Here is a 15,456-nt window from a genome sequence, read left to right on the forward strand (position 1 = left end):
TGCCCATCCCTGCAGGTGTCCCCTGGAGGTGGCACTCAGAGCTCTGGGCTGGGCACAGGGTGGGCATTGGGCACAGCTGGGACTCTGACCTTGGAGCTCTTTCCCAGCCTCAGGGATCCTGGGATTCTGGGATTTTTGCCTTTAATGAAGAGTTTTCTTTTATTTATTCAGTGATAGGGTGTAGTTTAGAGGTTTTTATCCAATTTAGGGCTTCAGGGTGGTGGGAAACCTGTGAAGCCCCAGGGAGTCACTGCCTGCCCTAAGGATGTGCAGGAGGAAGGACCCGGATTTTAGGGATCAGCTGGATGAGCACAGATTTCACAGGGAATAAAGACACAGGGTTGCTTTTGCCAGCTTTGTACCAGGAGGTCCAAAAACTCTTTGCTCCTGAGGATTTTATAGAATCCCCGAATCCCAGACTGGTTTGGGTTGGAAAGGACCTTAAATCCCATTCCACCCCTGGATGGGCTCCACTGTCCCAGGCTGCTCCAAGCCCCAGTGTCCAACCTGGCCTTGGGCACTGCCAGGGATCCAGGGGCAGCCACAGCTGCTCTGGCAATTCCAGCCCAGCCAGGAATTCCCAATTCCCAATCTCCCATCCATCCCTGCCCTCCTTCAGCTTCAGGCCATTCCCTCTTGTGCTGCCCTTGTGAAAATGGGAAGGCGGCTCAGGCCTTGGCACTGCCCAGGGAGGTTTGCAGTGCCCATCCCTGGAGGTGCCCAAGGAATTCCTGGAGGTGGCACTCAGAGCTCTGGGCTGGGGACACGGTGGGCACAGCTGGGAGGACTCAGGCTGGGCTTTTCCAGCCTCAGGGATCCTGGGATTCTGTGAACACCTGGTCAGAAGGGCCAAAGCACCGGGCAGTGGAGCCAGGCTGGAGCTCCCAATGTCTGCTGCCAACGTGCTCCATAAATTTGGAATCCATGGAACCATTCCCTGTGGAGACAGCAGAGCACAGGGACTATGCCAGGGTTTGTCCTGAACTCCCTGTTTTAAGGAGATATTGGAATTCCAAAACCAAAGGAGATCTCTTAGATCCTCATCAGCCTCCAGGCTCAAAAGATTTCATTCCTGGCAATCCCTGGATAGTTCCCAGAGGTCCCAGGTTGGGATCATCCCCAGAGGCAGAGCTGCTGGAAGTGGTTTGGAACAGAAACTCTTTCCTTTTGGGACAAACATTCCCATTGGAATTGTTGAGGAATTAAAGGATGACAGACTGGGGGTGAATCATCACAAATCACCTTGGTTATATAAAAGCAACTCTTGTACCTTGCTGAAATTGAGGCAATTTCAATTTAGGAAATTCCTGGTTATTCTTGGAAATAATGGGGCTCTTCCTGGAAAAAAAAAAAAAAAAAGGGAAGTAAAGACACATTCCAGGAGCTGTGTCACAGTGGGGAGCAGGGACTGGAACACAAACCCCTCAACTGCTGGAACTCAAAGGTCTCAGCTGAGCTCCTGGGTTTAGGTTCAGCCCTGGGATCCCAGCACAGGAAGGACCTGGAGCTGCTGGAGAGAGTCCAGAGACACCAGGATGATCCAAGGGATGGAGCAGCTCTGCTGGGAGCCAGGCTGGGAGAGCTGGGAATGTTCACGTGGAGAGGAGGAGCTTTGGGGTGACCTCAGTGTGGCTGGAGGAGCTGCAGGAAAGAGGGAGAGAGAGAATTTCCAAGGGCTGGAGGGACAGGAGCCAGGGAATGGCTCCCAGTGCCAGAGGGCAGGGATGGATGGGAGATTGGGAATTGGGAATTCCTGGCTGGGCTGGAATTGCCAGAGCAGCTGTGGCTGCCCCTGGATCCCTGGCAGCGCCCAAGGCCAGGCTGGACATTGGGACACCCTGGGACAGTGGGAGGTGTCCCTGTGGATGACAAGGGATGGAACAGGATGATCTTTAAGGTCCCTTCCAACCCAAACCATTCTGGGATTCAGTATTTTTGGAGTGTTTTGTTAAGCCTTTCCTACTTAGTGGGTATTTTCACTGCTGTAGTTTGTGCAAGGAAATAATCTCCTCTCAGGGTACTAATGAAGCTTTCCTGCTCTCAGGTTGTGAGGGAGCTGAGCAAATACACAAATCAGTTCCGGGTCCTGGCCCTGAGTGCCACCCCAGGCAGTGACACCAAGGTGAGCCAAAGCTCCTGGTATCTTTAAACCATCAAGGGTGGGTGGGAGCTCTGTTCTTTGCCTGAAGCCTCTGCAGGCTCCTGAGGAATTCCACATCAAGACTGAATCAATTTACAATCCATTACTTGGTGAGGTTTGGTGTTTCTCATGCTGTAAACCATATTTTATTGATTTGTGAGGGTGGGCAGGCCCTGGCACAGAATTCCCAGAGCAGCTGTGGCTGCCCCTGCATCCCTGGAGTGCCCAAGGCCAGGCTGGACATTGGAGCTGGAGCAGTGGGAAGCTGGGGTGGAACTGGATGGGCTTTAAGGTCCCTCCAACCCAACCAGTTCCATAATTCCATGATTTACGTGCTGGATACCACAGCAGCACTGTTGCCATGATACTTTCTGAAAAATCCCTTTGCCAGGATTTTTCTCCTGAGAAGCTGAGAAGCCTCACAGAAAAAGAAAAACAATAATTATCTGCTGCTGTGGAATGCAACAGGTGCATCTGTGATTGGTCTATGTTGGTTGTTTCTAATTAATGGCCAATCACAGTCCAGCTGGCTTGGACTCTCTGAGAGTCACGAACTTTTGTTATCATTCCTTTCTATTCCTTGCTAACCTTCTGAAACCCCTTCTTCTATTCTTTTAGTATAGTTTTAATATATCATTTTCTTTTAATATAATATATGTCATAAAATAATAAATAAAATAATAAATCAGCCTTCTGAAACATGGAGATTCTCATCTCTTCCCTCGTCCTGGGACCCCCGTGAACATCCCCACATTTGGTGACCCCTGAGTGAAGAAAAATTCCACTCAGCACAACCAGAACATTCCCTGGACGTGCTCTGGGAAGCAGTGGGAGAATTCCAGAACTCCAGAAAGTGCTGAGGAATCCATGGAAATCAATTCCACAGGCAGTGGGGACTCAATGAATATCTCAGCACCTGCATAAATCTCCTGCTCTTTATTAAGTCCCGCAGAGATTTATTAAATTCCGTGCGGCTTGAGAAATACAAAAGAACTGCAATAAAAAGAGAGAGGGGATTGCTTGTAATTCACATTTTAATAATGGTCAAATGAGTTGATTTTATCTTTTCTGCTGTGATGGATGTTCTATAAACTCATATTTGGGGGAAATTTATGCAACTCAAACTCATGGCTCAGCTGTAAATAATGAAAAGAAATAGTTTTGCAACTTAAAATATCTTTGGCATCAAGGTTTCTACTTAAAGTCTATTATTTTGATCTGAATAATTTCTTCCTTTTTTCACATAAATTTAATTTAGATGAATTTGCTGTTTTGAAGAGTGGAAAGTTTTGATTCCTGATGTACTGGACCTGCAAAAATTCATGCCAAGAAGATAATTTAGAAGTGTAAGGAAAAATGACTGCTTGGAAAAAATATGCCATAAAATTAAAATAGGGAAGAAATCAAGGTGGTTTTCTTGTTTCTTAATTTCTTAATCTGAAAAAAATTGGCAAGAGCCAGATTCTGCCCTCAAAGTTCATGGACAAAAAGTCTCAGCTGGTCTCTTCCAGGCAATTTAGGGAGGGGGACCTTTCCAAGATCCATGCCAGGATATTTGAGAGATGGGAATGTTCCTCCCAAATCTCTGAAAATTCCAAGCTTTCCCTTGCATCACCGACAGATTTGTATGCCAAATTAAAGTTATTAAAAATTCCTAACAATTAAAAATTCATGGATTTCTGTGGGCCCTCTTGCTAAGAAGGAGGAAATGAATTGATTGAAGGGTGAAGAAGGAGTTCGGAAGCAAAATAACGAATTTTTGATTTGGTTTTCCAGTTAAAATCCCGAATTCCTTTATCCAAGGGCACTTGTCATGGGAGCTAAGAATGAGGCTTTGGCAGAGAGCAAAGTCTCTGTGGAAGCTGGGAAAAAATCCACAAGAAATCCAAGAACAATGAACCCTCAGGAGGAAAAAATCAGAGTTCTTCAAAAGAAATCGAGTGTAAAGTAAGAGGAACTAAAGTCCCATTTCTTCTCTCAGTGATAGGATTCCCAGGAGGATCCAAGGCTGGATTCTTTAAAGGGAAGTCTAAAATATGGATATTTGCATATTTGATTGATATAATTGCCTGTGGATTGCAGAATTCCCTCTGTCCAGCACTGATAATTCAGCATTCTCTTGGTGTTTAAACATTTGAGGGAAGTGCTTTTCCCTACAAGAGCTGAAGGTCATTCCTGTTCCTTTCTACATCCAAAAATAATGGAAAAGTAAAAATCCATGAGAGGTCACTGCTTCCCTGCCATAGTGACAGAGAGATATTCCAAATGTTGGAGTGGAGAAGGCTCCAGGGAGAGCTGGGAATGTTCCCCTGGAGAGGAGAAGGCTCCAGGGAGAGCTCAGAGCCCCTGGCAGGGCCTGAAGGGGCTCCAGGAGAGCTGGAGAGGGACTGGGGACAAGGGATGGAGGGACAGGAGCCAGGGAATGGCTCCCAGTGCCAGAGGGCAGGGATGGGTGGGAGATTGGGAATTGGGAATTCCTGGCTGGGCTGGAATTGCCAGAGCAGCTGTGGCTGCCCCTGGATCCCTGGCAGTGCCCAAGGCCAGGCTGGACATTGGGGCACCCTGGGACAGTGGGAGGTGTCCCTGCCATGGCAGGGGTGGCACTGGGTGGGATTTAAAATCCCTTTAATCCAAATTATTCTGGGATTCTCTGCTGATCTGCGCTGTGGCCATGGCAGAGCTGCTTCTTTGGGTTTATGGCACCTCCAGGTCTCCAGAAAAGACAGAGAAAGAGACTCAGAATCAAGGAGCCCTCAGATCATGGAAAGACTTTCTGGAGCTCCCAGACGCCTGATTCTCGTTAACACGTGTAGCCATGATATTTTATGAAAAATCTTTTCCTTAGGATTTTTCCTCCTGAGAAGCTGAGAGGCCTCAGGAACAAAATGTAACCAATGGTTATCTGCTGCTGTGGAATGCAACAGGTGCATCTGTGATTGGTCTCATGTGGTTGTTTCTAATTCATGGCCAATCACAGCCCAGCTGGCTCGGACTCTCTGGTCAGTCACAAGATTTCATTATCATTTTCCATTCCTCTTCTTTCCTTGCAAGCCTTCTGATGAAATCCTTTCTTCTATTCTTTTAATAGAGTTTTAATATAATATATAGCATAAAAGAATAAATCAAACCTTCTGAAACATGGAGTCAGATCCTCGTCTCTTCCCTCACCCTGGGACCCCTGCAAACACCAGCACAAACACCAACTGTTAATGAAACTCAGGGAAGACAGAATTCCATTGTGCTCTCAGTGCTTATTCCAGAATCTTGGAAGATTTTGCTCTCCTGTTCTCCTTTGACCTCTTTGAATTTCAGGATTGCTGCCCTCAGTGTTCTCCTGAAATCCCTGGCCTTTCCCAAGGAACACCATTTGGAGTCTGCCATGGCAGCCAAATATTTTAGTTCATGGTTTATCCTGCCCAACTCCTGGATTCAAATTTTGATTTGAAGTCTTTATCCCTAAAAAGAGCTGGGAAAAGTAGCTGAATCCCTCTGTGAACCCCACACTGGATGCTGGACTTCGGAATGTCAGGCAGAAGGAACAGGTCCTGCTGGAGGGACAGCTGGGAATCCTAAAATCCCAGAACAGATTGCAAAGGGCCTTAAAGCCCACCCAGTTCCAACCCCTGCCACAATCAGGGACACGTTCCCAGCCAGGAGAAATCTGATCCTGTAAAACTTCTTTGAGATAAGAAACCATTTTAGCCTGAGGCTCCTCCTTGGCTTCTTTTCACTCCATCAAATGATAATAATAACAAAATTAAGTATTGAAAAGTGCAGCAGGGAAAGGAAAATATTTCTGTTCGTGGTCATTTCCAGGTTTATGTTTTCCTCTGGGAGATTTTGGAAGCTGATATTGGGTAAATGCTATGAGAATTCAGCCTTTAAATGAAGATCTGATCAGCAGCTATTTTTCTCCTCATGAAAATTCCTCTTGGATTCATGCACAGGAACCTGAGCTGAGTTTTCCAGATGAGAATTTTCTCATTTATCACCTGTCATGCGTTTTTCTGTTGTTATCTCTGCTGATTGCAGAGCTTTTGAATGTTTCTTTCTTTTTTTTTTTTTTTTGTCATCAGTGCTCTTTCCACCTTATTTATTCATTAATGCCACAGCCCAGGTATGGGATCTCAAAGCTGTTCCCATGGTGACAAATGGGGCACAAAAACTGGATTGTAATGGAACTGCATGGGCAGGGAATTCTGGGAAGCAGGGGATGGAAAATCTGCTGGTTCCCCACAAAAATCCTGATAACCACTAATTCAGGCAGAGGAAATATTGGTAATTTAATGGGTGCCTGAGCTAATGAGTTTTAATTTTTAATGTTTCAGGGTGGAAATGTTATTCTTCATGGAGAGAAATGAGGGGTGCCATGGAAATTCTGGGGTGAAAATGTTCCTGTGGGGCTGGGAGATGCAGAGATTCCCATCCATCCTGCATTTCTTGGTGGGAACATGCGCCAAGAGCAATAAATCTTCATCTGATGAAGCTTTGGGAGCTTTTCGGGTGCAGAGTTAAAATTCAGGGCACATCTGGGGGCAGCTGCAGGCTTGGGGTAAATTCAGAGCAACCAAAGCCTCACATTTGGCTGCAGCTTCTCCCCAAGAAAATCTTTGGGATTCTGGTTTGGAATCCAGAGTTTCTCACAGTTTTCTGCTTTGAGATCCCACGAAGTCCCAGAATTCAACCTGAGCAGTTCCTGGGGTGGGGCCAAGCCATGAGAGGAAGCCCCAAATCCCACCTCTGCCCCTGCATGGCCTTTCTTGCATTCCAAAATCCCCAATTTCCATTCAAAATCCCAGAATCAGCTGAGCTGGAAGGAACCCTTGGGGATCCTTGAGCCCAACTCCTGGCCCTGCACAGAACCATCCCCAAAAATGGGCAGCACAGAAAAGGTTGAACCCATCATTGCTGAAATCTTCCCATTAAGTAAAAAAAATATTGAATTTCCAGTTTAAAAGAGATCATCAGGAGATGCTGATCTGATCCTGGGTTTGATAGCACAGAACCCTGGAATGGTTTGGGTTGGGAAGGACCTTAAATCCCATCCCACCCCTGCCATGGCAGGGACACCTTCTACCATCCAAACCCCAGTGTCCAACCTGGCCTTGGACATTCCAGGGATCCAAGGGCAGCCCCAGCTGCTCTGGGAATTCCATCCCAGCCCCTCTGAGTGAAGAACTTTCTTCCTCCTCCAATATTTAAACCCATGCTCCAAGCCCAGCCAATGCTTTGTACTTTCCTACAGAAGGATTCTGCACAAAGATGGATGTTTGTCCCAAAATTTCCTGGTTTGTGGACACCCCAGCATCGAAACACAACCAAATTCCTCCTTTTTCACCTCTCTCCACCCACGAGCCTCTCCAGAGAGATCAGGAACAGGCTCCACCTTGGAGAGTTTGAGTTTTTACGAATCCTTCTGCCTGCCTGAAACAGAAGCTCCAAGGTGAGCAGGAGCCCATTGATCGCCAATTAAACTTGTATGGATGAAAACTGCAAAAATTGAAATGAAAATTGATTAATTTTTTTCTTCTTTAAAGAGGATTTTTGGGTAGCTTTATGTTTTAAACCCTTTTGGGAAGGTCTTTCTGTTCAGAGCAGCTGAAAAACACAAGCAGCACATCAGAATTTTTTTAATCCAGGACTTTCCTTGCTCAGGAGTTTTTTGCAAGCTCCTGACAAATTCCACGAGGGAAACTATGGAAGATAATCAAATTCTGTTTTCATTTTCATTCCTAACAGGATTTTTAGCTCCTGACTGATAAGAACACACTGGGAAAAATATGGAAAGGAGTGCAGAAGCAGCAACAGAGCAAACCTGATATTGCAGAGGTGGCAAGAAGCTGGTCCTGATCCCACCACAGCCAACCCTGCTCTTGTCCCATTTCCCAACCTGTCCTGCTTGGCCTTTCCAGAGGAATTTATGTGGGATTTGGAAGGAAATGAGCTAAAAGCCAAACAAAATTGCCAAATCAGAGCCAGCTGAGGCCGTGACCAGCACAGGGAGAAGCTCCAGGTGGAAGCTCTGAGACTACCAAATATTGGCATCACCTGGAGAAGGTTTTTTCCCACATTTATGCTGCACCTCAGATCCTTTCTTCCCTCTCCTCATTAAAATAACTTAAATTAACAGCTCAGTGCAGCTGGGGCTTGTTCTTGGCGTGCTCTACACAAATGAGCCAAGTCCTGCATTGTCCAGATTTTGTTTTATGTCCAGTTCCTGAATCCCTTCACATCGCTGCTGACAGCAGGAAATAATTGAGCAGCTGTTCTGCCATCGGATGCAACAGCCCAGGCTGCAAAATAAAACATTTAGGGAGATAAAAATGGCACTCAGCAGAGAGAGATGAGACATTTTCCATGATGAAAGGCAGCCTGGTGTTTGTACCAGGCTAAAAGTGCGCACAGAACAGCGCTGCTGGTTCTAGAAGGCCTTGGAGATCATAAATGGATCTGTTTGAGAAACAGGGAGGTGGGAATTGGGGGTGTTCACAGGGGTCCCAGGACAAGGGAAGAGATGAGAATCTTGACTCCATGTTTCAGAAGGCTGATTTATTATTTTATGATATATATTATATTAAAAGAAAATTATATATTAAAAGAAAATTATATATTAAAAGAAAATTATATACTAAAACTATACTAAAAGAATAGAAGAAAGGATTTCATCAGAAGGCTTGAAAGTAAAGGAATGGAATGATAACAAAAGCTCAGGAATCTCAGAGAGTCCGAGCCAGCTGGACTGTGATTGGCCATTAATTAAAAACAACCCCATGAGACCAATCACAGATGCACCTGTTGCATTCCACAGCAGCAGATAACCGTTGTTTGCATTTTGTTCCTGAGGCCTCCCAGCTTCTCAGGAGAAAAGATCCTAGCAAAATGATTTTTCATAAAATATATCTGTGACAGTTGGAAAAACGGGAATAAGAAATGTTCCAGCTCCTGCCAGGAGGGCACAGCCGGGGGTGGGGCTCTGCTCCAGGGAACAGGGACAGGAGCAGAGGGAACGGCCTCAGGCTGGGCCAGGGCAGGTTTCATTTGGATATTATGAAGAATTCTGGCATGGAAAGGTTTGTCCAGCCCTGGCACAGCTGCCCAGGGCAGGGGTGGGGTCCCCATCCCTGGGGGGATTTAAATCCCTGTGGATGTGGCACTTGGGGACATGGGGCAGCGCTGGGCAAGGGTTGGACTCCACCATGGAGGGCTTTTCCAACCTTGGTAATTCCACAATTCACCCACATCTTTATACTCCCATCATGCTGTCCTCGATGTGCAGTCTGGGGAGAAAGCAGTGCCAGAAACTCAATTTAATGAGGAATTCCCGAAAATCCAGGGGTACTTGTCATCCATGGATCTCTGCTTTCTTCTCCGTTCATTTTTCTGTTGATCCTAAAATCCTAGTTTCTGTGGAAGAAATAAAATGAGCAACGTTATGCTTTTAAATTACTGATTCATATTTTTGCATAAAGAAGTTTCAAAACTCAGCAGCATTTTGGGTTTATGCTTGGGGAGGGGTTTAGGAACGTTGCTTGTCTCTAAACGGGGCTTGGAGCAACCAGGGATAGAGGAAGGTGACCCTGCCCATGGAAAAGGGTGGGATGAGATAAATTTAAGGTGCCTTCCACCCCAAATAATTCCATGATTCCATGATTTGTCCAAGATCTGCCACCACCAGGGACCTCCTCGCTGGGAATAGGGAAGACAGAGAAGCCTTTGCAGCCTTCAAGGGTGAAAGGATTCCATTAAAAGGGTTTTGTGCTCCAGGTCTCCACGGAAAGTGAGGAATCAAATGCTCCACACAAACCTGTGGAATAATCCCAATTGATCCAGGCAGTGATCTGGACACAACCCCCAATATCTTGGATTTTTCCAGAGTTTCCTTTGCCAGCTCCCTTCTCATCCTCATCCTGACAGACAGCCCTGATACCATTTTTTGGGAATCACCTGCAGCAATTCTCCCCAAGCATCTCCCCTTCCCTTGTCCTCGGATTGTACAGCTGGGCTGGAATAAATTCTGGAATAAATTTCCTTCTTCATCAGCAATAATTGCATGGCCACCCCAATGACCAGGTTGATCCATGCTCTAATTCCAGGGGATTTATCCCAGAGGGATTCCCAACTTAACCTCTGCATGCCAGGAAGCTGTGGGTGGTGCTGGCTGTCACCCTAAAATGACTCCGCATCAATGGTCAGGCAAGGGAAAAACAAACCTGACAATTATTTATCACCTGAGACAAGGAATTTCTCCATGTGCCCAGTGCAAGGAAAAAAGGAAAACCATTTATTGCAGCACTGAAATCCTGTCAAGCCCAATGGATAGCACAGAATCTGGGAAAAAAAAAAGAGAATTATTCCACCCATTTTCCCCTTTGAGAGCTGGGGGTTAAATGGAATCAACAACGTGCCAGGGAGTCAGCAATAAAGTGCAAATTCTGTCATTCAGAGGCTGCCAGGACCCTCCTCTGAGCCCAGCCCGTTCCCACAGGCTGGGAATTGCTGTTTATTCCAAGCACAGGTTTCTCCCTGACATTTCTCTCTCTGGAGAGCAGCCCCAGGAATGCCCGGTCAGCACTGGGCTAGCGAAGGTCACTCCTTCTGCTGACTCCTGATCCCTGGGATCCCTGGGCACAGTTTCAGCTCCAGGCAGTCCAGGGAGCAGCCAGGATTCCCTTTGCCTTGTTTCCTTTTGCACTGTTGCCCAGTCCAAGCCCCTGATTGATTCCATGATCTCCACACATCTCTGGGATTGGCTCGGAATGTCTTTTAATCTGTGCTCAATGCTGTGGTCTTCCATAAATTCCTGCATTTAATAAGGGAATTCTCCATGAATTCTGTGGTCTCACGGTGTCCCAATGTTTTTTGTTTTGTTTGGTTGGTTTGTTTTGATTTTTTTTCAGGAAAAAATGAAAGATGCAAGTTGCACCTTGGAATTTTAGTAATCCTATTATTTCTGCTTTTCCTGCCACTCCCTTTGTGTAGATCCCATTTCTGTGGGAAAGGTGAGGCAGGATATGGTTTATCCCACAAAACATCTCAGTCCTGCTTCTGTCTGGCAAAGGGATTTTAGTGAGTCCAGAGAACTGGGGGATCAACCCATTAAACCTCAGGCTGGGCCAGGGCAGCTCAGGGTGGGCACAGCAGGAATTTCCCCATGGAAAGGGGGCTCAGGCCTTGGCACTGCCCAGGGAGGGTTGCAGTGCCCATCCCTGCAGGTGTCCCCTGGAGGTGGCACTCAGAGCTCTGGGCTGGGGACAAGGTGGGCATCGGGCACAGCTGGGATTTGATGGGCTGGGAGGGCTTTTGGAAACAAAATAATTCTGGGATTCTGTAAACAGGGAAAAAACCAAGTGCTGACCCATCAGATGGTTCCAAAAGGAGATGCTCCTCCAAGTCAGGGTGGACACATAAACCAGGCAGGAGAGGAAGGGAAGAGCAGGATGATCCAGGGAAATCCAGAAGGACCAAAATCAATGAGAGGAGACAAGGGGGAGGCCTAAATCCACAAACCTGCCAGAGCTCCAGGAGAGTTTGGAAAATGCCCCAGGAACAGGTGGGACTGTTGGGTGTCTGTGCAGGGCCAGGAGCTGGGCTGGATGATCCCTGTGATCCCTTCCTGATGCCTCAGGTTCAGCTTTTCTATTTTTCACATTCTGTGCTGCTTTAGTGTGAGGATCTGGGCTCCATATTATGGGATGGTGAGCTCTGTGCACAGAGCAGGGAGACAAAACAATTCCTGCTCCAGCTGGGCACCAAGGACAAATGACCCAAATCTCAGCCCAAGAGCACAAACACCGTGGGCTGGAGAGAGAAAAACAAGCAGGGTGGGACTGCAGGGGCTAAAGCTGGAATGGGACAATGAACTGCAAGGTGCAAATGGAGCAGAACTGATCCCAGGGACAGACCCCGTGCCCGGCCGTGCATTTTGGGGCCATTTTGGTTCATCTTGGGTGCAGCCCTGGCTGGGCTCTTGTGCTGCCCAAGGTGCATCCATGGAGGAGATGCTTTGAATCAATCCCTGCTTTATTCTGGAACTCCATCCTGTTGCATACATCTTTTTATGAAGAATCCTTTCCTTAGGATTTTTTCCTCCTGAGAAGCTGAGAGGCCTCAGGAACAAGATGTAAACATTGGTTATCTGCTGCTGTAGAATGCAACAGGCGCATCTGTGATTGGCCCATCTTGGATGTTTATAATTAATGGCCAATCACAACCCAGCTGGCTCGGATAGAGTCCAAGACAGCTGCCTTTGTTATCATTCTTTCCTTTCAATTCTTAGCTTAGCCAGCCTTCTGAGGAAACCTTTCCTTCTATTATTTTGGTATAGTTTTAATGTAATATATATTATAAAATAATAAATCAAGCCTTCTGAAACATGGAGTCAAATCCTCGTCTCTTCCCTCATCCTGGGACCCCTGTGAACACGGTCACACCATCCAGCCTGTGCTCTAGGGCAGCATTCACAAGGCATCATTCTCACTCCGGATATTCCATGATTTTTCAAACCCCTTCCCCTCTCTCTCCAAAGCACTCCTGGAGCTCCTGCCTTGCAGAGAGCTGGACTTTTCCAGCTGCCTCTGAATGCCCTCATGGTGGGGTTTATTCCACTTATTCCAACCCAGATCCCAGCAAACTCCTGGCAGCACTCCCAGCTCAGCTCAGCACATGGATCCAGCCCCAGAGCTCGGGAATCACTCATTTTTCCAGGCTGGAAGCAAAGCACGTGGTGAGGAACGTGCAAACCCTCTGCAGCCCCCTGAGCAATGAACCTGGAGCAATGAACCTGAAGTCCTGCAAATGCTGCAAGAAAAGCTGGAATTTGCTGCTGCCTCAGCTGAAATCTGGGATTGCAGCTTCTCCCGGGAGAGGGGTTGGATGAGAGACCTTTGGGGAAGACAAGGAAAGAACAGAGCTCCCAACAAAGCTTTCAGAGGAGGTGGAATGTGTTTATCAGTGGTGGGGAGGGACCTTTGCTGTGCCTCGGAGCAGCAGAGGCCTCATGAATAAAACATCCCCCAAGCACAGCTCTGGATGCATTTTCCACTTGGATCAAGCCACGCCAAACCTGCTGGAATTGAGCCCAAAATGCAACGTTTATCTTGCACTGCTGTGGTGCTGCCCCCACAGCCTGCCCCACAGAAAACACCGGGTTAGAGGGGATATGGGAAAGATTTAAAGTGTTCCTGAAGTGCACACAGAAAAACAAGGACAGATGTGACAGATTTGCTATCTCTGAGGGGAAATGTAGTTTTTATAAAAGTATTCTGGGTTTGCCCTAAACCAGGACAAAAGGTTATTCATAATTTGGACCATTTTAGTGTGTCTAGGCCTCACCCACGTTTGCTTTGTGCTGGGCTCACCCACACCCAGGTGAAGGCAGAGAAGACCTGAAAAATTTGTGGTGTAAAAAAAAGGAAATAATAGAAATAAATGAATCAAAGGAATCCTGGGTGATCCTCCAGAAAGTCCTTCCATGATCTGAGGGTTCCTTGATTTTGAGTCTCTTTCTCTGTCTTTTCTGGAGACCTGAAGGTGCCATAAACCCAAAGGAGCAGCTCTGCCATGGTGACAGCACAGATCAGCAGAGAAGCCCAGAATAATTTGGATTAAAGGGATCTTAAATCCCACCCATTCCACCCCTGCCATGGCAGGGACACCTCCCACTGTCCCAGGGTGCCCCAATGTCCAGCCTGGCCTTGGGCACTGCCAGGGATCCAGGGGCAGCCACAGCTGCTCTGGCAATTCCAGCCCAGCCAGGAATTCCCAATTCCCATCTAATCCAACCCTACTTTCAGTGTGCAGCTCCTTCCTCCTCACACACCCATTTACCTGGAATTTCCATGAATTAGCCAGGAGGGAATCACTTTGGAGACAGCCTATTTGTGGAGAAAAAATCCAATTTCTTCCAGGCTTTTTGGCCAAAAAATCCTCTTGTTCCTACTTTGCCACGTAGAATATTTGTAGAAAAAAGTGATTTTTCAGCCAATCCTTCAGCAATGATCTAACACTGACCAGCGCTATCTGTTGGATAACAAGGCATCACTGGTGCAATCCCAATTTTTCAAAGAAACATCCACGCGGGAGTGAAATATTCCATTTTCCCAGCTGCTGCTTTGTTCCTGTGTCAGTGAGACAAGCCTTGGAAAACAAGGTGACACATTTACAAGCCTTGGAGGCAGCTGATGATTCCACACTTCTCTCTGAGCCATTTCCCAGAGGAATTTCACTGCAGACAGTTATAAACTCAGCATATTCCTAACTCGGAGACACCTCAGCAAGGCTGGGGAATATATAAATATACTCCTTTGTTTTACCAGGAATGACAGGTCTGGGAATATATACTCATACATAAAATTATCTAGTTTTTTAAAAGGTGTAATTATAGTGGAAATACTGGGAATTAATTGGTACAAACTGATTAAGTGCTGTGGTCAAACCACAAATTAGTGATTTTTCCTTCCTGAACACAATTAAGATTGTCTAAATCCACAGAATTGCAGCAGGAACTCAATGGAAGTCTCTTATTAAACTGGAATTAGGGAGGGAAATCCCCGCCTCTGGTGCAGCCGTGGATTTTGGATGGATAACAGGGATTTGGACAAGGACAGAGCTCAGGTGTTCCTTTAATGAACTGGAAGGAAACATGGACAAGGTGCAGGCTGCGGATGCCAGGAGAAAAGATGATCCCAGACGTGTGCAGTGGCCAAGTCCCATCGTGTTTTCTGCTCCACTTTCAGCTGCAGTCACTTCCCGGTGACATTGCCTCAGGCAGCTCCTAAAATCCCACTGTTCCCACCCCCACCCACTCCCAAACTCCTGCAGAGATGCTGCTCAGCTCAGGTGTGCACTGAAGGGAATAATTCACATTCTATGCACGGTGACACCCAAAAAATGGGGTTTCCAGGCCATCCCGGAGCTGGGAATTCCCAAAGTTAGCATCCAGGTCTTGGGGGACTGGATTATTCATGGATATGTTTGTCCCAACTCCAGTCTGAGGCAGTGGGAAGATGCTGGGTCCCATTTTAGGTGTTTTAGCTGCAGAGAAGCCCCTAAAACATTCCCACAGCAAATCCCAGCTTCCTGTTCCTGCCTGGAGGGCAGGAGGGGAATGCAGAGTGGGCTGGAAGCCAAAAGAGAGAGAGGAGAGGTCAAAATAGAGAGAAAATAAAATATTCCACATTGGAGGTGCAGGAACTAGGGGACCAGGAAGAGGGATGGAAAATATGGGAGCTAAAGGGAGAGGGAAAAGAGCCAGGAATGGGGCAGGTCTGTTCTGGCAGTGACAGCACCCCGAGGTATCCAGGGCATGGAAATTGTGC

This window comes from Camarhynchus parvulus, chromosome 5 (assembly GCF_901933205.1).
Source record: "Camarhynchus parvulus chromosome 5, STF_HiC, whole genome shotgun sequence".
Classification (NCBI taxonomy): Eukaryota; Metazoa; Chordata; class Aves; order Passeriformes; family Thraupidae; genus Camarhynchus; species Camarhynchus parvulus.